Source organism: Blennius ocellaris (genome assembly GCF_963422515.1).
Source record: "Blennius ocellaris genome assembly, chromosome: 14".
In the NCBI taxonomy this organism is placed as follows: Eukaryota; Metazoa; Chordata; class Actinopteri; order Blenniiformes; family Blenniidae; genus Blennius; species Blennius ocellaris.
Window position 1 is genome coordinate 7,307,816 of NC_137663.1, and position 17,663 is coordinate 7,325,478.

Sequence of the window (17,663 nt, forward strand, 5' to 3'; positions counted from 1 at the left end):
ATCGCAATATGTAATTATTATCTTTTTTTGTGTTTGAAGAAGAAGAAACGCAACATTTGAAGCCACTGGAGCGGCGCGTTGCTTCGTGCAGAACGAAGTTAAAGCCTGGATCGTCTCCTGTGAGGCGGACGGGTCTGGACGTGTGTCTGGTGGTGGGAATAACCTCCACATAGGAGAGACATGAGCACGAGTCAGGAGGGGACAGGAAGAAAAAAGAGAGAGAGAGAGATGGGGGGGGGGGGGGGGTCTCAGGTATAGAAAAAAAAAACACCTCCCCGGTTCACCCGGTGGCGATGTGGCGTTTCTATAAATCCTCCACCCGCCGCCTCCTGCCTCCACAGACACTGGTGGGGTGAAACACAAGCGGCTCGATCCGCTCCTTATTGCTCATTCTGGAAGCAGAACATCGGCCATGACTCGGTGGTTTTTTGTTGTTGTTGGGTTGTTGTTTTTTTTTTTTTTTGTAAACGTCTCCTGCAGACGCCTCATGATCTGATCCACACTTTCTCTCTCTGAGGGATCCCGGGTCCTCACACACCCGCCCCGCGCGGCGGGGGGTCGTTCGGGGAAAGAAAGAAATGAAGGGCGACAGAAAAGAGGAGAGACAGGCACGAGGGCGAGGGAGGAAGAGAGCCGGGCGGGCAGACAGGACGGGGCCTTGCTGCCTGATCGTGGCGCGGCGCACGAACAGCGCCGCGCGTCGGCAGCGCTGCGTAAATCCCGCAGATTAACGCGGCGTCGCCGTCGTTTCGTGCACTTTTCTGACCCCCCCTCGGCTGCTGCGCCAAACCGGGGTTCACCCTCACATTTAAGTTTATCTTGAATACTTCTCCCGAGTTTTATCATGCCTCTTCCTTTCTTCCTTCCTTTCTTTTTCCCCCAGCACTTTCTCACGTACCCTGTAAAAAAAAAAAAGGAATATAGAAGTCCAAACATGTTTTTATTCCTGTTCCTTGTTAACTCTGGGTTAAGGCAATGCGTGTATAAACAAACAAGCAAACAAACATTTCTCTAATAAATGAATAAAAACGTCATTATAAATAATATAAATAATGTTCGGAATAACTTTTTGGTTTCAGAAAATCCAACTTTAACCATATATCTCATCCATTTTACTTCATTTAAAAAAGTGGACTTTGGCCTCATAGGGATACAAATTCAGCAAACAAAAGCTATTGGCTGATTAAATATAACTGAGACTCCACATTGTGTGAGCATGAGCTGAGATGATGGATGGTCCACAACAACCTCGAGATAAATCCCATGAAAACAAGGAAATCATTGTGGATTTCAGGACATGCAGCCTGTCCTCCGTCAGAGGAGACCAAGTGGACAGTTTGAAGATCATCGACGTCCCTCTGGTCTGTTTACACTTTCTGTCAGGTGAGGAAGGCCCAAAGCCGGCTCACCTCTCTCCACCGCCCCCTGCCGGTGAACTTCTGTAAGGCCTCCAAAGACTCCATTCTGACCTCAGCGCTTCGAGCTGCAGCACGAGGACAGGAAGGGAGGGCGGAGGACGACACTGCTTCCCCTTACAGACACCAACCGACAGCTAGAAGCATAAAGCTGACCCCACCCTGGACCCTGGACATGTAAACCCCATCCCCTCCCCCACCCCGTACCCTTTCCTTTAAACCAGAGACACAAGAGTCAGACTAAAACCAGCGTCTTTCTTCAGGCCGTCCAAGCCAATTAGTTAGTTTGAGTTTAATTGTTTATTTTCCAGGGCCCACGTACAGAAAACGATCTTAAAGAAAACATGCTTTGTACCAGATTTAGCCACGGCTATGGTTTCCATCTGCAGTCCCCGGACCAGGCACACACAACATTATAATACATATTACAAATACAACCTACATTTAAAAAAAATGTAACATTAGCAATAACCATTAAAATGCATCCCCTGGTTTCAAAACATTCATACAAGATACAGCAAATCTTGTGCAATACATTATACAAACAGGTAGGAACACACATTATAAATATAACATACATTAAAAAACTAGTAACATGAGCAATAACATCAGTGATGACCATTGAAATTATTCCTAAAATTCATACAGTATTCTAAAATACATTATATAACAATGCAATAGTCTAATGCAGGCATGGCTGGTGTTCCATGATGTGCTTTTTCAGTTAAAGTGACCCACCAAGTGATTGGCTATTCTGGTTAAGGTTTATATCAATCAATAACTATGAATTAATACATTTATTAAAGAGATCTGTGACATCTCTGCGCAAACACGTCATTCGAGAAAACCTAAATAAATCTACCTTTCCACCCAACATGAAGATAACACCACTTATGAGCATAAGTAGAATAAAGGTTTTCTATATTTGCCATATTTTTTGAGATTATAAAAACAAAATTTTACTGCCCGAAGAGCTTCTATTCTATTCTATTCTATTCTATTCTATTCTATTCTATTCTATTCTATTTTGTCAATGGTTTAAACTGTTATATATGATAATACAAAATGTGTAATCTTGTACTTTTTTTCATTTAGAAAACATCTTGGTAGATAATAGAGCAGAAGGTCATTATAAATCTGTCGATAAGCTGTGTTATCTTTATGTTACGTTGCTCCAGGCGCTTTTATTTGGTGGGAATTTTCTTGATTGACAGTTTAGTTCATAAAGGTCGCATGACCTCTGTAATAAATATTCATCAATCGTTTTACCAGAGTTACCAGTTACTTGCAAAAAGTAACTACTGGGTCAGTGAGTGACTTTTGCTGACATTGCAGTTTTCCACAATCCATTGTCTCCGTGCCTGAAATGGTTCATTTGTCAGGAGTTTTAAACGGAGTGTGTGGGAGTAGGTGGAGTTGACCTGCTGACCTCAGACCAGGGATGAAGAAGATGAAGAAGATGAAGAAGCCTGCAGCAGGTCAAGAAGAGTGGAGAAGGTTGGGAAGCCTGGATGATCATCTCCAGTTCAACTTCTGTCACCTGCAGTCTTGATTTTGAAATATTTCTGAAGCGATGAAAAATAGTTCTGAACCAGCTGTTTGAAGCTCAAACGACATGGAACTGTCAAAGAGGACAATTTGAGGACCGTAAACAATGAATCAAAGCAATAGTTTTCACATTTAGCTAAAGTCAATTGCTTTTCAAAAGAAGCCAGTTGTATTTTAATAATTTGACCAAGAAGGAATGTGTACAGCAAGAAGAGAATGGCACCCAGGACAGATCCCTGAGGTACTCCTCACGACAGGTTGGCTGTATCAGACATACAGGCACATCTAAAAAAAATGTAGAATATAAAAAATGTACATTTTCTTTTGTCAGTCATTTCAGGAAGTGAAACTGTTATTTTATATGGATTCATTACATATAGAGTGAAATGTTTCAAGCTTTTATTTCTTGTAATTTTTGATGATTATGGCTCACTGATAATGAAAACCTAAAATCCAGTGTCTCGAAAAATTAGAATACCACATACCAATAAAAAAAAAAAATAGGATGTTTTAACCACAAATGTCAGGTGTCTGAAAAGTATGTTTAGTTCATTTAATTTCCAAGAAATAAAAGCTTGAAATATTTCACTCTATGTGTAATGATTCTATATAACAAATGAGTTTCTCTTTCTGAAATGACAACAGATACTGAACTCTTTCCCACTTTGTTTGTGCTTCAGTCAGTAAGTTCAGCTGAAGTGTCTTCGGTGAGAACGAGGTCTGCTGACTTGTCTGGTGTTCGTGGAGGCAGTGTGTGGGCGATCAGGATGTTGACTCGGCAGTTTTAAATCTGTACTGAATCTTTTCTGTGTGGCGTTTGCATGTTCTCTCTGAGTTTTTTCTTTGAGTGATGTAGAGCGGTAATGAACAAATACATTGTTTAGTACTCAGTGGTTGAACAGTATGATGAGTGCTTTTATGATAATATTTTCAGTTCAGCTCTCACTGTCACCCAGCTGAGATTTAACACTAACGAGCATCAGCCTAAAAGCCACGCAGCCACGGCGTGTTTGTAAAAACATGCAAATGTAAATGGTTTTAGAATGCTTTTTTTTTTTTTTTGACATTTCACTGTATTTTGCACCAGAAAGTGTCATTAAAATTGGCATTACATTGAGATTGCAATAATTTTTGGTCATAAACCATTGCTTTTATGAACACGTAGGCATATTATCAGCAGGTACACTCTGCAACACAACAAAGAAAAAGTTTAAAATGTAAATTTAAAGGTTATTGTGACACCGTTGGACTGGTCCGGACCTGCGTCTGTGGCCCCCTGAAGTAAAAAGAAGTTTGACACCTCTGCTTTAAATGGACTGCAGTCGTCAACACGGTCCTGTCTTTTCAGGTGTTCTTCCTCCAAACATCAGCTGGAATCGGCTTTATTGGAGATGAATGGGTGGACTGTGGGTTGACTGGACACGGTTCAAGGCCGGAGGCTCGTAAGAAGCAGGTTTCAGATCTGCTGTTACGAAATTGTAAAGGTTCTGTGTGACAATCTGACACTTTACGTCAACCCGACATAACAGTCTCCTTTGAGAGCATCGCTGTAAATGGAGGTCCTTCCGAGACCTTGTGGCCATGGAGACGGTATTTCAATGCAGGGATGAATGTCGTCACGTCAGATAACGACACAAAGTTAATCTGTGAAGCTCTGAGCTGTCCTCAGCATGAGCTGCTTCAGACAGAGAGACGTCTTCCAACACCTCCTATGTTTTATTAATGAGCCGGAACTGAAATCTCTTGTAAGAACCTGTTGGATCCACAAGGGGGCAGCAGCGCATAAAGTGAGGTGAAGGTTTGGAGCTCCCAACCGAAGACCTGAGACACGCATGATTAAGTAATCATTAAATGTACTCATCTCTACTTTTCTCCACACACTGAGGAAGATGTCTGTTAAAACTATCCTCGAATTTACAATTGTTTCTTTAAAAAAAAAAAAATAATTAGCTGCACGTGACCTTATTGTAGAAGACTCATTAATTATAAAGAATATTTTCATGACAATATTAGGCATTGATTAGACCAGGGAGTGTCAAACACATTTTTAGTTCAGGGTTTCACAGGCAACACAGTTCCATCTCAAGTACGATGGATTGGTAAACTAGAGCCACAATAATTTTTAAATGTAAACTTTAAAGTGTTTCTTTGTTGTGGCGCAGAGTGTCCTGTTCGGTGTTGGTCTGGAGGCGAGGACGCTTGGCGGTTGATGGTGAGACTCTTTCATTTTATTGCCAAACAACAAACGTGAAACTCGAAAAATCCAAAAGCCAAAGTGTTGACGACGAGGGAGCACGGGAGTGTAACTGACGGAACCCAGAGACAGGAGGGCTGAAGCTCAGGAGGCAGAGACAGAGAAACACGGTTGAACTGAGGAACCAGAGCAGACAAGAAGAGCCCAGTTTCTAATAAAAGCACCAGGTGACGACAATCACACACTCTGCAGGTGAACAACATCCCGGGCGGGGAGCAACAAGCAGACATCCCCTTTCCTTTGCTTTCCTTTTTCCCTTCCTGGGAAAAAAAAGTCTGTTCTCGCAATTTTAACAACTTTTACTGCATTTAAATGTATTTTTTTATTATTTGCAGTTGAAGCTATGCTGGTTGTTTTAGCTTTTTAACTTAATTTAGCCATTTGTATACCAGATCAGACATTTTTGAAAATCAGTGTGGTATAAAAATGAAATAAAAAAATTAAAATAATGTATATTAATTCTCAGAAAATGCCAGGGAGCCAGGGCAGGAGGGCTGAAGGGCCACATGTGTCTCCAGAGCTGCAGGTTGCAGACCCATGGTCGAATCCAACAATAAGATATGCTTGTACAAGTTAGCACTCATGTCAGTGTCCTTGAGCAAGACGCTGAACCCCAAATTAACTCCTTTACATGGCATCCATTAGTGTGTGAATGGGTCAATGTGATTAACTGCTTTGTTTCATGCTCACATGTGGAAAAGTGTTAAATAACTGAAATCCATTTAACATTGAGGACGTCCACACAAATATGATGCATTATGAAAATGAATTGAAATGAAAGTAACACAACTTTAATTTAACTTTTCTTTAAACCTTTAAAAAAAAAAAAAAAGTGATCATTCAACCAGTTTACTTCTTCGTATTAAAATCACCAGCTATTTTTGCTCCGCTCATAATGGAACAAGCATATATTCAGGTTTTAACCTCTGTTGGGTCGTAGCAGCCCTTTTCAACCTTGAATACTCGTCCTCACGGGCTGATTTATATTATATGGGCTGATGTTGTCGTCCCCAAAGGGAGGCAGGTCCCACCATGTGATGAATAGCAATGTGTATATTAGTCAACTGTCTGTCACCCAGGAGAGCGAGAAAGAGATCCGGAGGCCCACACTCACTTTCCGGAAATGTGTTTGTGTGTGTGTGTGTGTGTGTGTTTGTGTGTGTGTGTGTGTGTGTGTGTGTGTGTGTGTGTGTGTGTGTGTGTGTGTGTGCGTCTTCCTGTTGTTTTAGATTCCTCTTTTCTCCCCCACTGCTGCCAATCCATGACCTCTGACCCAAACTGAACCCAGCTGTCAGCTGTCCTGGCCTGCAAGGGACATCTCTCTCTCTCTCTCTCTCTCTCTCTCTCTCTCTCTCTCTCTCTCTCTCTCTCTCTCTCTCTCTCTCTCTCTCTCTTCCCAGTGGCCACTTACGTAACTGCGATTCTCCCATGATGGAACACACATTTCTCAGTTGACTGTCATTATTAACAGACACCAGAAAAAAGCTGCAAACAAAGCTGATGATGACTCATCGTCACAGTGACTTTGGCTCAAGCGTTTATCCAAACAGACGTACACTTGTTAGCTGCTCCGTTAGGTACATCTGTAAGATCTAATGCGATCCAGATAAACAGCTGCCATAAGTCTGGCTTTTACAACTGAGATAACGTTGAGTTTTGCATGAAATTGCCATGAGTAGTTTAATGTTTGGATGTTTTTTTTGTTGTTGTTGATTGCACTGTATTACCCTGAGGAGTGCTCCGAACATATTGGCCAATTCAGTCAACTTCCATTAAGGTTTCAGACGCTGCGTATTTCAGGTGGTGTGAAGTATCTTCTTTAAGGAAAGTCTCATGACCGCTAAGCCCGCCGGAGTGTGTATCTGCTCTCGTCTGTGTGAAAAACGCCTCGGACATCAGTTTCACTTAACGTAGCCGGAGATGCAAGGACGAGGTATTGAACCGTGGGCCTCTGACGACCCAACCATGCATGCGACCGCTGAGCGAGACCCACTCTGCTGTGTGCATGCTGTTGCTGGAAACGTATACACATACCTTCCACCCAGTGTCAGCTACAATAACCTTCAGCCTGCCGTGACCCTTGTCAAACGTCTTTAATAAAGTAGCGCCCCATGAAATATGTTTTTAGCCCCTAAACCAGCATGAAACAGGAAAAAGCTTCAGAGACGCTACAGGAAGACGATATAGGTATGAATTGTTTGCTCAGGTTTTGTTTATTTTGCTTAACATGTTCATTTTGTATTTTAAACTACAAACCGTGCATATACTGTATATAGGCAAGCGGGAATGATGACAAAGAACAACTAAAAGACAGTAAATGACTGTGTGAATAATAATAATTCTTCTGCTTGATCGTCGCTATGTATTGTTGCATAGCATCTTATCTCTTCCACACAGGTTTCATCCAGATGTCATGGAGGGCTTCAAGTGATCCCTTTCAACTCCGAGACCCTGTTTACATGACATTTCAAGTGAAAACACACGGTTTTTGGATTTCCGTTTCAGAAACGTTTCGCGTTTACGCGGCAACATTCTAAAAAACATTGTCTGTTTACACAAAAGAAATCTTGAAAACAATGTAGTTTTCATGGAGGGCCACTAGTGGGTGCTGCTGTTTGTTTTTGTAACGAAACCACACATGTGAGAGAAAAATAAACATTTTACCTCCTTTGATTGTTTGGTTTCTCTCTGTTTAAAGCACCGCGAACTGAGTGTGTTGTATTTGGTGCTCTATACATAAAGTTGAATTGAATTGACATTAACCATGGGAGTACAGGGACAGTCTTATAGACTGACGACCAATTTGGATTGTTATTACGGTGACTGTCAAAATAAAACTCATGACACAACGGAGGAAACATTCTTATTGACCATCGGCTGAGTCATGTAAAGAAGAATTGTTTAATGCAATTTAATAAAGTTGAATTTTCCCTGTGTTTACATGAACATGGAGTCGAAGCATTTTCAAAAAGTTCCACCACTCAAAACTCTATGAAATGGGCCACATTTGCATGAATTGATCCACTATAGAGCAAAACAGTTTGACCAATAAACCAACAAGCCTGTCTTTGGAGGATTATTGCAATGAAAGAGCAAATAACTCAGCAACCTTTATTAACCTTTATTAATCTTTTATCCACGTTGACATAAATCAACACTCTGGCTAGAAACTCCTAAACACAGGCCCAAAACACAATGACAACAAAATGAGGACATGCCACTAGAGTAAAACATTTTTCTTTTTTTAGGGAAACAGACCAGAAGTTCAGCAGCTGGATCTGAGTCACTGCAGACCAGCATCCCCAGATGTTCAATCTTTTTTTTTTTTTTTTTCGCAGCTTAGACGGATATCTGCCCTGAAAGGTCACCCCGACCCTCCATCATCGGATCCTCAGTGACGGCTCGCATGTTCTTGGAGAGCGTCACGGAGCTTCTCTCCTGCTAGAAACGTTGACTGAGACTGGAGGTAATGAATGAGCCTCCGCTGCAGCGCCTCCCCACGGACCTGCAAGCTCTCAGGGCTGATGGATGGAGCACATTAACCAGAGAGGCCGCTCAACCAACCAACACTGAGTTCAGAAAGATTTGGCATGAAGAGTGTCTATATTGAAGAGCAGATTGAGGCTCATGTATGATGAAATCTTCAACAGGACGTTTGAATAAAATTTGAAAACGACTATACCTAGTTTGTCTTTTTAGGTCCTTCTGTCTTCGGTGCTTTTCATTTGTCTTTGTTGCATTTGTCATCCTTCTTGTCTCTCCTCAGTTTGTGAACTTTGTCTGCCTGACGACGTATTTAGTTTACGATTAATTTGATTGACTTTGATTTCACTCCCTGGGAAAATATGTGGTTTCAAGTTGGCTCAATAACGCATTACCTACAATCCACGACATTAAAATTGAGCAAAAATATTTTGATTCTCTATAAAGAACTTGGTCAATTAACTTTGTTAAAATTTTGCATAGATAACAATTTAAACTAATATATGTCAAAATTGATGCAATTGTTGCCATGGTAACAATATACCTGGAAATAAAAGCACATATTTCCCATTTCATCTTTACATTGCAGCAGTCATAATTACTAGAAACCACTAGAGGTCACTATAAATCTTCTGATTCTAGCCGATCACTATTAAACCTTAATTATGTGAATGGTTCCAGCTGACATGTGAGTAGGGTTCAATTAAAAGCCACGATTAGAGCAGGAATGATGTGAGCTCAATGACCAACGGGGGATATCTTCCCTAAACGCTTTCTATGTAAAGTTATCTGAGAGTAGTCGTGACCAATGTAATTAAACAATCTAACCGAATTGCAAAACACCAAATTTCTGAAGGGCAGCAGATACACAACACTGAGACCTGAGCTGCAACATTGGTGATGCTGCCATGAAAAATAGCATACTAGCCTCAAACCCATGCTGTCAGACTGAATTTGTATAAACACCCATAATGCAACAGGGTTTTTTTGGACATTTTACTGTATTTCCTACCAGAAGATATCATTAACAAGCTTTATGTTGAGATTACAGTAGGTTTTGGTCGTAATTATTTGATTTAGAATTAAAAAAAATTGACATTTTCATCACGTATACTCCACAACAAAGAAAAACCTGACGGTTTAAACTTAAAGGCTATTATTACACTGGTCCAGCCCACTCAAGATTAAAATTTAGCCCCTGAAATATAACGTATTTGACATCATTGGTACACATGTTCCATTGTAAATATCGTCTGTGTTGCAATGAGAGTATTCTTGTTCTATATAATGTTCCAAGATGTGTGGTTGTAGCAGCAGCTCTCCTCCACACAGGGGAGGTAACAGCTCCTCTTTAGTCAAACACACAAACAGTTTGGATCAGTTGTGGAGCATCTCTCCTCCACATTTCATGACCCGAGAAACTGGCTGTCACTGTGGCACCAGGCAGCTCTGTTATTGCAGAAACGCAAATCTATACGTTGTCTGGAAAAACATGGGAGGGGAGAGAGAATCCTTGGGAGAAACTGGAGAAGTCATGAGCTGCTGCTGCCAATTCCCGACTGGCTGAGATGTTTTGAAATCTTACACTAAATATCCTCTCTACGCTCATCAAAACTCATTACCTCTTCTCATATACATAATCCTCATTAATCCTACTTGTACTCTGAACAATGTGTGAAAAAACCCCTTTGAAATGAGAGTCCGCTCCTCTCCAGCTTTGGCGCCTCCAGACAAAAATATCTCAGGAGACCATTAAAAAATGTCAAATTCAATTATGCCTTTCTCTCTTTTTTGGGGGACTACAACACACACACACACACACACACACACACACACACACACACACACACACACACACACACACACACACACACACACACACACACACACACACACACACACACACACACACACACACACACACACACACACACACACACACACTCGTGTGTAAAAAAAAAAAGAAGAACGTGAATGAAAGGAAGAGGAAGTCCTGAGGGCTTTGAAAGCGTGATTGGGAGAAAGCTCTTGTGCTGCGGAGAAAGGAAAAGGTGAATAACAGGCCCTGGTAGCCGGCAGCCCGCACAAAGTGGAGTGGAGAGCTCCTTTCTCCCCGCTAGAGAGGGAGACCCCTCATGGGGGGTGGGTGAGGGCCCAGAGGGCCCTCTGCAGACCGGGACCTGCGCTTAATGAGAAATTCCTGGGGATTTAGAGGGGCGCAGAGGTCTTCATTTTCTCACTGCGCCCACGGGCCCCCGGTAGCCGTGTGGTGAGGGGTTTCTCTTTCAGCCCTGAAACGTCCCCAGAGGAAGGGAGAATTCCCCCATTCAACAAGAGCGGGCCCTGCCTGCCTGCTGGATTATGTAGATGAGACATGGGGCTGCAGGATCACAACCTGCTACCTTCTGCACACTGCAAAAAATGTCAACAAGTCATTGGAGGCTGCACCTGCCCATCTCACAGGCAACAGCCCATTCAGGCTAATTAAGATGCTGCACATTCCAAAAAAAACACAAAACCCCCCCCAGCAGAAAATAATACATCCACACAGTGGGGAGAAAAACAACATCCAGATTTACCTCAAAATCCCTATATTATAAAAATACGTTTTACTATTTCGAAGATCGTGACAAACCGATGCCTAATGGATAGTCCAAAGGGGAATACATGGACAACATTTTAAGTTAATCGGCAGATAAAATGTGAGACAATATCGGCGCCAGCTCCACTGCAGCCTCTGAAATGAACCTAAATAGAAGGTATTATCTTTCTTCACAGTAGGAGTTATGAGGAGCTGATGTGACGGACTGGATCACAGTGTGGACATAATGAAGTGGCCTCTGAACGCAACCATCGGCAAAAACATCACTATTTTCCACGTAACATTACCTGCATGGTCTCCACTGTGCCAGTGCAGACACAGGTTCAGATCACTGTCTTGTCTGTTGTTTGGTCTTTGCTGGAGACTTTAAATGAAATAGTCACATCTTGTCCTTTTTAGGACTTTGCATGGGCCGGATTAAACTGGGCACAAAACCATTATGGGTCAACCTTCGATTGTAAAAGTCTCTCTTGACTTTGTTTGTAGTGGGTGTTGTTGTTTGGTTTTTTTTAACAATGGGAGAACACAGACATTCTAGTGGACAGAAGTTGGATTGTTATTACGGAGACCGTCAACTATAAACGTACCAAGTCCCAGGAGAATACGGACCGGGAGTCATGACGATGTCCATCGACTGAGCATGTGCAGAAGAATTATTTACTACGATCGTGACGTGCAGTCGCCGTGTTTCCGTCGTCTACACAGGGATGGAGTGTTTTTCAAAAAAGTTCCACCTCGGAAGCTGTTTTTGAAAAAGTCGCATTTCCAGTGTCTCCGAGCACCGATGGAACAACAGACATTGAAAATGAAAATGAAACTTTCCACTTCAGTGAGGCCATAGGAGCCATATTTTTAAATCGAATTTCAAAACCTGTCACGCTCATGAACATTACCGTTCCCGGGGTCCGCTCTGCTCCGGCTGCAGGGGAGGAGAGGCCGGCCTCGCCTTTGCGGGAGTTAATTCTCCAAGTGTCTAATTAGAAGAAAGAGAGGGGCGTTGAGGGGCCGCTGGGATGCAGCTGCCCCTGTCAGAGCCTCCCAGCACCACTTCTTTGGACCCTCTCCGGCCCGGGGCCCCCCGGCTGAGACGCTCTCACAGCCGGCCCCTCGGCTCCGGCGCTTCAGAGCCGGAGGGCCGGGGCGCCGGACATTGTGTTGGGAGAGCTCTTGCTGAGGTGTGACTCGACCTCCACACAAACAAACCCCAGTTGGCCGCTTGACGGCTTCACAGGTACAGAGATGGCGTCCTCTCACCGGGGCCCGGCGCCTCGGGAAGCCGCCATTCATCGTCGCTGGCGTTTTCACCAACAATAACATCCACTTACAGTCCTCCGACCTCAGCTGACCCTGTGTGAGCATGTGTGTGTGTGTGTGTGTGTGTGTGTGTGTGTGTAGAACTGTGGATTAGGCATTCAGTCAGCTTGTAGAGATAATTTATTTTAATAGAGGTGATCAATTCAACCAAGGGAAGAAAAACATGACAAACTCCATGCTTTCTAAATAAGTCCCATAATCCACCTGCTTGCTCTCTCTCATTGAAAAAAATGCAGGGATTATTTACACCGTCAGGTTTTAGGGCTCAGTTTTCTATTTTTCTCAGCCTGATTAGAACAACCAAAATATTTATCACCAGCTCATTATTCAAACGTTCATTATGATTCTGTCTGATTGTCCTCGCATGCTGAACTCAGTTTCAGCTAATGAGTTCTGGGAAGAGTTACAGGACGGCCTTTGTGTGCAGTTATTAGATTAGTAGTTAAACTTATCGACACACATCTAATAGAGGAGAAATGAAGGAGTGTGGGAGGAAAGGAGAAAAGTTGATATGAATTTAGAAATAGTTTTAATCTGAGATTTTGCTGCATTCAGACCTGAATGACTTCCTGCACTTGAGGCAGAAGTGATTGAAATATTCATCAAAAGTATGATTTACTTGAAGTTACTTTTAAGTTTCAGTAACCAAAAAAACAACTTTAGCTTTAACTCTTTATAAAGTCATTTCTAACAATACTGTGTCATTAATGTAGCATTTGCTGACGAATAATGTGGTAGGACATAGAAAATGACCTAACCATTTCTCTAAATGGGATATATTTGTCACAGAATGACTTATGACATCTATCTAAAAAACAATTTGACCCATTCAGTCATATCTTTGGTGATAAGAAGAAACCGAAACAAATGTGGAAGTTATCGACAATGGTCATTTTCCAAGTACAAGATGGAATGATTGTAGATTTTCTAGTCTGACGAGTGATTCAGTCAAAGAGTTGTTGGTAGAAAGATGCTGTAAACTCTTTAAAGAAACTTATTTCAGAGTTCACGTCGAGAAGAAAGGGCAGCAACAGCTGAGATAACTGCTCCCGTAAGGTAAGTTGATATTTATGTAATGCTGCGAACACTGATGTTACCCGGGGGTTTCATGTTTACACGGCAACGTTATGTAAACGATGTCTGTTTACACGGAAACAGCAGAAACACCGACGGCGACTTAGTTTTCATGTTAGGCCACTAGTGGGCGCTGTTGTTTGTCGTTGTAATGAAAAAAGACACGAGAGAGAACAATACGCTATAAACATTAACAACGAGAGAACACGGACAGACCACCAAGTTGGATTATTATTATTACAATGACTGTCAAAATAAAAGTACCTAGTCCCAGGAGAATGTGAACTGGGAGTCATGACACTCAGAGGAAAACCTTGTTATTGTCCTCCTACTGAGCATGTGCAGAAGAACTATTTCCTCTGACTGTGGTCGCGTACACAGTAGCAGGCTTTCAGGAAAGTTGTTCATGTCCACAGAGACGAAGTTGGATTGTTTTCAAAAAGGTCCACATTGGGAGTCGTTTTCAGTGACATCAAGCACAGTTGTCCTGTAAACGGACCTCAAAATGCCTGAACTTTTCTGTTTTCACTTGAAAATGTCGTTGTGCATAAATAGAGCCTGAGCCAATTTTGATTATCACTATTCAGGCCTGCGTAATCAAGTAAGTAAACAGGAGATTCATGAAACAACACTTTTGCTAAAGCTAACATCCGAGACAGCCGCTCTACAACTGTGAACATGAATTCTGAGGTGTTTGAAACGTCAAAAGAAACTGCAGTATTCATTCAATAGAAATAATACAAAACAAAGCAGCCACATTGACTAAATAATGCTGATTACTCATGACAGTTATAATAAGAGTGGCTTGAAATGACGCATTATTCCAAAGTCATAGAGTTTAACAGAGATCTTAAAGATGCTTGACACTAAATCGTAAACAGAACTAATCGCTGTGGCACTTGAACGTCTCACAGGCAGTCTGCTTGGCTCCGAGCGGCTCAGTGTTGGTCAGCGGCGCTTCAGAGCCAAACAACCCTCCTCCTTAACGCCAGAGCACAGCCAGAGGCTTTGGCAGGAGAACTGATCCCCACTTTGGTCTCCCAGCGTGAGTCCAGGCTCCCTGTGGAATCAGCCAGAGGAGAGCTGGAGAGCATTACATTTAAAAAAAAAAAAAAGAAAAGAAAAGAAACTCAACCGTTCTGCGCAGAATTCGCAGAATTTTCACAACATCTGGCGATGTTTGGAGTGAATCTCAAGATGTGGAAAGAAAATAAGTGAATTATAAAACGTGTCATCACAAGGACTTTTAATGAACCGACTTAAGGAGTGAATGAAACAACGAGCTTTAATGGTCCCTGTTGAAAATACCTGCGCCAGTTGTAAGCAGCACGAATCATAACATCACAGAGGTTTATTCTCACTTCTGCCTGAATACACAAGAGTTCCCCGTCAAAACTCAGCATGTGTGACGAAGCTACGGGCGCCAAACCGACGTGCGTATCAACGAACTGCTTGGAGATGCTGGAGGCCCAAACTGAGCACAAACAAGAGGAGAAAGCTGGAGGAGGTCTGCTTTCTCCCTCCGGCGAAAACTCAAACATCCGAGAGCCGCTTGTCCGCTATTTAGCGGGAGTGTAAAGAAGTCGCCTTTGCAGGAGAAATGTCCGGCTAATTGGTTTGTTAAGATGAGAGAGGCCGTGAGGGGAGAGACGGGGAGAGAAATTTCCCTTTTCTTTTCTTTCCCGACAGGTTAAATGTGCAGTTAGGCCCCGACAATGGAGCCGCCCTTTCACATGCAAAGATGAGGTATATGGAGCGAGCCGGTTTTTTTGTGGCCGGTGTACAACTTCAATTGAAAGGCAGCAAAGCGTAACGTTATCCCCTCCCACTCTGCCTTCTCTCTCCCCACTCCCTCCTGCCATCCCTCTGTCTCTCAATTCATCTCAGCCTCAAATCCCGACGGATTCATATCAAGACGAGACCGTTCCTCACTCTCGTCCTCATTTTGCCAAATGTGGGGAAAAACAACAAGAATTCTTAACCGTGTGTTAAGCACCCGCTCAAATATTCAGCTCAAAATATTCAGCGCACGCTTTTACGCTTTTCTCTGTATTTTGCACCAGATAGCATGATTAAAATTCATTCTGTTTTACGATTGTTGTCAAGATCAAATTGGCCTGTTTTTGGCCCCTGAGCTAAAATGTGTTCTCCACCCCTGCATTTTAAGCTCGACCAAACACCTCCAGCAACCAGAATTCAAACCTTAACCTCGACTGAGGATTGTATAGAAGCAACTAGATATCTATTCTGAAAAAAGTGCAATTTAAACTCACAGTCAATCCTCAGGCTGCTGGGATTGTTTTACTTATTAGTACTCAGGCAGTTTCATTTTGCTGGAGATTTTGCACTATTTCTTCTGTCACTGTAATTTTTACACTTTGCAATGCCATTTAATGTCGGACAATCTAATGCTGATCTTGTTTAACACCCCTTCTGCTTCAGACATAATGTGTCCCTCTGGTTCGTTCCGATGAAGCAGATACTTTGAGATGCTTCAATGAATTCTGGAGTTTCGTCATTCACTCTGTCACTTCTGCCAAAATCGAACAAGAGAAAATTAGGAAATTGATCTCTTGTTGGACGAAAACCTTAATATTATTCTTTATATATTCTCAGATATTGTATTTTTCCACCCAGTGGCAGATGGTGGTACATTTCTTTGGTGAGACTCTTCATTATTATTAGATTTCAGCCAATGTTAAGTTCATTTAAATTCAGTGCGTTTATAAACCACAGTACAACAATCTTGCCTTTTGTAGATTGAGAGAGGCCCCTGGTGATGAATCATTATAGGTCTTTTAAACAGCGAGTAATAGAGACACTTATTAAGACTAATTTATTAACATACTTGTAAACAAATACAAGCAGAAGCTCCATTAAGTCCCTTTTAGAAAATGAATGTGTTTTGGGACTGGTTTACTTGAAATGATAGTTCGTCAGAGTTTATGGAAAACAAAAGCTAGATCAGGTATATATTCAGTTCATCTTTCAGCATTTTAGAATGCTTTGAAAGAAACCTGACCTGCAGCTTTTCTTCTTCAAATTTCTTCTTTCAAACCGGCAAATTAGAAAAGATGTGACGGAGTTAATAATCAGAGATTTGCTGCTTGTTGTCATCATCTCAACGTCTCGTAGAAACAAGCAGAACAAACCAGAGCTGAGTTTAGGCCGTCTGACTGAGTAGGTCTGACCAGGGACCTTCCGAGGCCATCGTTCTCGACCGGAAAAAGGTGGCTTGCCCCCTCCAGGTTGTTCCAAGTGGAGGAGTTCAAGTATCTTGAGGTCTTGTTCACGAGTGGGGGGAGATGGAGCGTGAGATCGACAGGCTGATCGGTGCAGCGTCTGCAGTTATGTGGTCGTTGTATCGGTCCGTCGTGGTGAAGAAGGAGCTGAGCCAAAAGACGAAGCTCTCGATTTACCGGTCGATCTTCGTTCCTTCCCTCCCCTATGGTCATGAACTATGGGTCATGACCGAAAGAACAAGATCCTCGATACAAGTGGCTGAAATGAGCTTCCTCCGTAGGGTGGCTGGGCGTACCCTTAGAGATATGGTGAGGAGCTCAGTCACCCTTAGAGATAGGGTGAGGAACTCAGTCACCCTTAGAGATAGGGTGAGGAACTCAGTCACCCTTAGAGATAGGGTGAGGAGCTCAGTCACCCTTAGAGATAGGGTGAGGAGCTCAGTCACCCTTAGAGATAGGGTGAGGAGCTCAGTCACCCTTAGAGATAGGGTGAGGAGCTCAGTCACCAGGGAGGAGCTCGGAGTAGAGCCGCTGCTCCTCCACATCCAGAGCAGCCAGCTGAGGTGGCTCGGGCACCTGTTCCGGATGCCCTCCGGACGCCTCCCCAGGGAGTTGTTCCGGGCATGTCCCTCCGGTAGGAGGCCTCGGGGCAGACCCAGGACACGCTGGAGGGACTATGTCTCTCTATGGCCTGGGAATGCTTTGGGATGCCACCGGAAGAGCTGGAGGAA